We start from the raw sequence: 6,647 nt of genomic DNA, 5'->3' as shown, positions 1-6,647 counted from the left end.
CCCCCCTCTTTGGCAAGGTTTTCCTCTTATAGGCAGTCTTGGCATATACCCTAGATCTAGTTCAAATAGTTTTGGTATTAAGGTCAACTATTAGTTTGAACTCATGTTTGGGGTCAGAAATGCTGGTTTCTAAAAACTTCTTGTTGGAAGGGACCAGACAGTGCATAAATGTGCTACTCTTTTCCCCAAGGAGAGGGCTAGGCTTTTTGGTGCTGTGGATCCTTCTAGTTCCATTATTCCCCGTTAACTAGTAACTCTGCAAATATGTTTTGCCCTGCAGCTTTGAGTTTTAAGAAATGCCAACAGTCTTGCTGGGGGAAAATTAGTTTCATAGATGAATATAAATGAATGACTAACAGGGAAACAGGAGGGCAGGTACCAGGAAAAAGGGCAGTGATTCTGGCTAATTCTAGGCTGTTGGGTCAATCAACAGGCTTTGGAGAGCCAAAGAATATTTTAAATTTCTGACAAAGATCTAAAGAAGGGGATAAGTACAGCCTTCAGGTATTAAGGCATAGCTCAGTAATGGTGTCACTTCTGAGGTCCCCAGCTTGTCCTGTGGTGGACTGGGCCCGAGGTGGCGGGAGGGGGCATCTCGGGAACATTTGTTGGGTGTCCAGAGAACAGGCTCTGACTGCATTTGAACTGACACGTTTGAAAAACGAACCCGATTTCAACTGCATACTGTTTCAGTGATTCATTCTTTCTATGTGCATTTACTCAACAGAAGCGAGTCGAAAATAAGATGGATGCTAAATTTATATGTTAATTCTAATATTGAAGCTATCCTATATTTGAAGAATAAGATCAATGCTTCAATTTCATTTCTTATGTGGTACTGAACATTGTCATTACTGGGAAAAAAATCATTTCCTAATGCATCCTCCCCAAATTCCAATCTCAGAGGACAGAGGAGTCTCAGAGAGGCAATCTTGCCTTTGGCTGATGGTCTGCTCAGGATATGCTTTGGCGTTCCCACAGTATCATTTACTATGTCAGTGTCAAGGGTAAATAGCAAGGGTAGTGGTTTGCCTTAAATTACAATGGAGCTTATTTACTAATTGGATTCGGAGAGTTTGCTGGGGTTGTTGGCCTATGTCAGGAGTGTCATATATCCCACAGGCAAAGCCAGTGGACTCAACCAAAGGTAAACTCAACAACTGTTGTGAAAGATTATCCCTCCGGAAAGTTTGAGTCACTGCCTGGTGGTTTCAGGACCTCACACTTACATGGGGATGTAGATGAAAGAGTCCAAAGGTCTGTGGAAAGTTCTTTGGAGGAGAATGAGGAGTCTCTGCTCCCCAGCAAACACGGTAGAGCCAGATGAGTGACTGCCGATGAGGAGAGCAGGAGAGTTGGGCCTGAGGCCTTCCTCGGCCCCCGGGCTGTACAGAGATAGCAGTGGGCACTGTCTTCTCCGGTAGGGTTCTGGCTCCCAGGTTCCCCCTTGCCTTCCTCCCTGGCTTCTGCCTTTGTGGGTGGGTGCTGGGTGCCATAGGTGTGGATTCTGTGTTGTACCAAGGGATCCACCTAATGAGGCAAAGGAGGGCAGACCCCAGCCCCCCCCTAAACTGACCATAGAAGGTGCCATTTGGGGACAAGCCTCTTTCTGCTTTGCACAAAGGTACATCAAAGTATAGCAGAGATCCTAGGGGAAATCAGGGAAAAAACAATGAATGCACTGTAAGAGAACAACTTGAGCATTAACAAGGATAGTTATGGAAACCATGGATGAATAATTGTCACCTAGTCTCCCTTGCCTGTCCTCTTGAGAAAATAGAAGGTAGTTTCAGTTCAGTTAGTTAGTTTCCATGGACTTGATACTAGAATTGCAAGGAAATGTTGGAAAGACAGGTATGGAACTAATCTTTATCGAGCACCTACTACTCATATCTGTTAGGTTAGCTCTTTTTTTTTTTTTTTTTTTTTTTATTTTCTAGGTTGATTTTTTTTTTTTTTTTTTTTTTTAATGTGCTGGAGATGGAATCCAGGGTCCTGAGAAACTAGGTTGGGGTTCCACCAGTGAACTACACCCCAGCCCAGGTGGGCCTTCCATTCTGACCTCAGGATGCCTCTGATTGTCCCATCTCTGCAGCCAGCTCAGGCTACTGGCAGCCAAGGCCAGTTACCATTTGGGGATGCCTGTGTAGACAGCAGCGTGTGGAATGAAAATGCATACAGCAACCTCTGATTTGTGTGGTGTCCTGGCTCTATGAGAGAGATCTGTGAACCAGTCCAACTGCATATCTCATATAGTAAGGCCCCCTGATTTCCTGCAGATCTTGCATCTTCAGGAAACATTATGTGTAGTGTGATTTAGTATTGAAAATACTATATCCAGAGTTTTGAAAATTGGAAATATGCTCTCTGTAGCACTGTTCATACCCACAGAGGAAATCTTACTAATTCAACATCAATTTAAATTAGCAACTTCTAAGATAATGTCCCCTTCTAGATATTATTTTTATAGACCTGATATTCTTAATACAACCTAAATGCAAATTAATTTACTAAAAAACAATTCTACCCAGACTTCTGTTTTTCAAAAACAAACAAAAGACAGTTTTGTGACAGAAGGAAGCATCTAGAAAGCACCTTTTCTATGCCTTTGTTCTAAAGGACTAACATCTATTACCTCATTTAATCTGTGATCACATGTGGTTGGTAGATAACAAATCCCAGCTGGTAGATGAGGAAATAAAACAGCAATTTGCCCTCAGCCAACCACCTGGACGTGGCTGATAAGGCCTTCAGACTCAGGTGTGGATCCCGTCTATGGGGTTAGTGGTCACAGCGCTCTTCGGACCTTCTGGGCCTTTGCCCAATCACGTGGTTCCGCCTTGGCTTGGGAAACGGTCTCCACCGGAGCTGGTAACTGAAGTGTGGCAGGGGAAGGCAGTCTCCAGAGGCCCGAGAAGGTGCGGCTGCAGAAGCTTGAGCAATAGATCAACTCCTTGCCCATCAGTTACGTACTGCAGGGCAAACGCCAGCCGCTTCGATTTACAATTTTTTCCGTGGCTCTGCTGCCCCCTGGAGGTCAGTGGCGGTAAATGTGTGAAATCGGCCTTCTCTCTGGGCCTGTGGGTCCTGAATAGCGCTCCCGCCCAAAGAGCAAGGCCTGAGGCGATTGCAGTGGAACCGTCGCTATATTCTGTTTCATTCGAACTCCGGGATCCCACCGCCCGGACCGCTGTGACCACCGACCACAGGAGAGCTGCAGGTGGCTCCCGAGAGACCTCAGCCCACCCACAGCGCACAGCCGCATTCCGGCGGTACATGGCTCCCCTTGAGATTAAACTCGGATATGAGGCCTCCGGTGCCACCAGGGAGGACGTACGATTTTAAGTGCTAGGCAAACAATAGAAAGCCGGGACAGCCAGCTCCTCAAGATGTAGTCACGACCCGACCCACTGACCCACCGGGTTTGGAAGGCCCTGAGGTGTCTCCTAATAAACCAGATTCCCGATCTGGGCGTGGATCACCCCTGTCCAGAGAGCAGCATTAGGAAGCCCAGTCTAGCCCGCCTCGAAAGGGAGGAAAAGAAAAATGTAGCAGTCAGAGAATACGCGGCTCACAGTTACCCTCCCAGGTGAGTAACTTGCTCGCAGGGCAAAAGCTCTTGCGAATTTGTCCAGATCAGGGGGTCTCTGGGTTGGGGCGGGTGGACCCCGGCGTTCGGCTTCCTGTTGTAAGGCAATCGCTTTTAAGGGCTAGGAGCAAGAGGGCCTGTTTGGCCGTGATTAGGGATTGGTTTGAGCCCTTAGAAGAAAGGTTGCTGGAAGAGGAAAGTTTTTTTTTTTATTGAACTCGGGTCCTTGCGCTTGCAAGGCAGGCCACCGAACCGCTGAGCTAAATCCCCGGCCCTAGGTGCAGTGTTTTGAAATAGAGGTGGGGGATGCAGCTGCTCTCCAGGGGCTCCTTGTGAGGAAGGGTCCAGTCTGTACTGTGAGACTCTTTGGAAGGCTCGTTTAGCGGGTTCAGTAAGGCTGTGACTTAACATTGCACTCCAGCCCTGGAAGGCAGGGAAGGGGGTCAGGAAGACAGCGACAAGGATTGAACGGCCTTTCCAGGACGTGTGGTTCGAATCCGGCCCAGTTTTGGGAGTGGCCGTACCACAGAGTGGTGGGACCGGGCTGAGGGAGGGTCATGGGTCTCAGCTGTACTTCCTGGCCAGGAGGAAGCTCTGCCTGTGAAAACAGAGGACCCTGAGGTAGTGAGGCTTCAGGAGGAGGGAAGGTTGTGGTTCCTTTCTTTCTTTTACAATAAGGTGAGACTTTATTTTTTTCATCTTAATATTAAATTTATTGGTACAATTTAGGTATACAGTGCAGTTACACTCATCCTTGGGGTCTTGTACCTTTACATGACTTATCTTGGGTCTCATTTTTCCCCGTGCCCCAGCCCTCCCTGCACCCCCTCCACCCTTCCCAGTTTACAAAGCCATTGTTTCCTTCTCACATATTTTTTCTTTTCCCTACCCCTCCCACTTCCTCTACTCTTTTATATCTCTTCTTCCTATTACACAGTATCAATTATAGATTTTGAAGCTTGTTTGTGTTTTGTTTTTTCATACCAGATAAACTGTTCAGTATTTACACATGTGTGACTTATTAATTTCACTTGAGTATGGTCTCAGTGGTCCACTTAGCTATAAATATCTGTAGTTTCTCATTCTTTATGGCTGAATAGTACTCCATTTTATTAAAAAAAAACACACGTCTTAATGCAATCTCCAGTTGATGGGCAATAGGGCTGTTTCTGAATTTTAACTATTATAAATTGTGCCACTATAAACATGGGTAAGCATATATTGCTGTGGCATAATTCTTTTGGGAAGATACCCAGCAGAGGAATATCTGGGTCAAATGGGATTTCTAATCCTAGTTGTCTGAGGTACCTCCATAGTGACTTCCACAGTGGTTGCCCCAGTCTGCACTCCCACCAACAATGAAGAGGGTTCCTTTCTCCCCACAACCCTGCCGCCATTTGTTATTGGTTGATTTCTAGACAGCAGCCATTCTTTCTGGGGTGAGGTGGAATCTCAGTGTTCTCTTCATGTGCATCTCTGAGCTGGCTCCAGGTGTGCGTGCAGAGTCCCAGAGCCCCACAGTGCCACGCCCCACCAGGACCTGTAGCTGTGAGGCTTGTTCAAAGGTCCTCAAGGTGAGCACACCGGTGTCCTGGGATCCTAGATGTCACGCTGTAGCCACCACAGCACAGGTGGTACAGGGCCCTGTGCGATCCAGTGTAGCCGTGAGAGGATCCGTGCACAGGCAGTACCTGTCCCCAGTGGACCAAAGGGATGGAAAGGGGAGCACTGTTTGCACCTCCTGGAGGGAGCCAGCTTGCTTAGGGGAGCCCTGGCACCCAGCCGGTTCTAGTAGCCCCTTGCTCAGAGGGCAACTGCTCTGTATGTGGGGTCAAGTCCTGCCTGCGCCATCCGGGAAGCCGCTCATACTACAGAGTTGTTTTGGTGACCTACTCTGAGACTTGCTGGTCCCGAGCAGCATTGCCCTCCAGATTTCCTGGCTAATTGAGGCCAAAGAAAGGAGACCCATTAATGAGGCGCCTTGGTTCTGATACAAGGTTCCCGTTAACCTTGAGTTTCACATAGACGATGAATAATATTTTTAGTACAACTATATTCCGGGCTGTAATTATATAAGCGTATACATATATGTGATATACAGTGGACCCTCAAATTACTACCGGCCTAACATACGAACCACATCATGGGTTTATTGTGTTAATGGAAGATTCATCTGCCTTTTTTTTGTTGTTTTTTTTTTGTTTTTTTGAGTCAGGGTCTTATTATCTAGTTGAGACTGACCTGTAACTCAATATGTAGCCCAGGCTGGTCTTGAACTCACAGCGATCCTCCTGCCTCAGCCTCCCAAGTGCTGGGATTACAGGCGTGCGCCACCACCTGGCCTTCCTTGAGTTTCACATAGACGATGAATAATATTTTTAGTACAACTATATTCCGGGCTGTAATTATATAAGCGTATACATATATGTGATATACAGTGGACCCTCAAATTACTACCGGCCTAACATACGAACCACATCATGGGTTTATTGTGTTAATGGAAGATTCATCTGCCTTTTTTTTGTTGTTTTTTTTTTGTTTTTTTGAGTCAGGGTCTTATTATCTAGTTGAGACTGACCTGTAACTCAATATGTAGCCCAGGCTGGTCTTGAACTCACAGCGATCCTCCTGCCTCAGCCTCCCAAGTGCTGGGATTACAGGCGTGCGCCACCACACCTGGCCTTGTCTACCTCTTGTTATCTATAGCATGTACCCAGGTAAACATCCAGATCTCAACTGTACTGACTTACAGTCAGCTTGAGTTACAACCAGCTGTCAAGAACCGAGCAAGTTTGTAAGTCAAGGGTCCACTGTATATGAACTCTTTATGTATTTCCAGAGCAACATATTTATATTTATGTAAAGTATTGCTTGGATATACTTCTGAGATGTGCACAGATCAGCTGACCAGTGTACACAGAAGCCAGTACTAGCACCAATTTCTGCAAAAGGCAAAGAGCTTTATTGTAGGTCGACTGACAGGGAGACAGGGGGTTCAGTCACATCTGTCTCCCAGTCTGCTGCTAGAGAGATTTAGAGCACAGGGTGGCTGTGTAGT

This window comes from Fukomys damarensis, unplaced genomic scaffold, assembly GCF_012274545.1.
Source record: "Fukomys damarensis isolate Sample0158 unplaced genomic scaffold, DMR_v1.0_HiC HiC_scaffold_31, whole genome shotgun sequence".
NCBI classification, from domain to species: domain Eukaryota; kingdom Metazoa; phylum Chordata; class Mammalia; order Rodentia; family Bathyergidae; genus Fukomys; species Fukomys damarensis.
The sequence above is the reverse complement of the archived record's forward strand: the minus strand, read 5'-3'. Positions refer to the sequence as shown.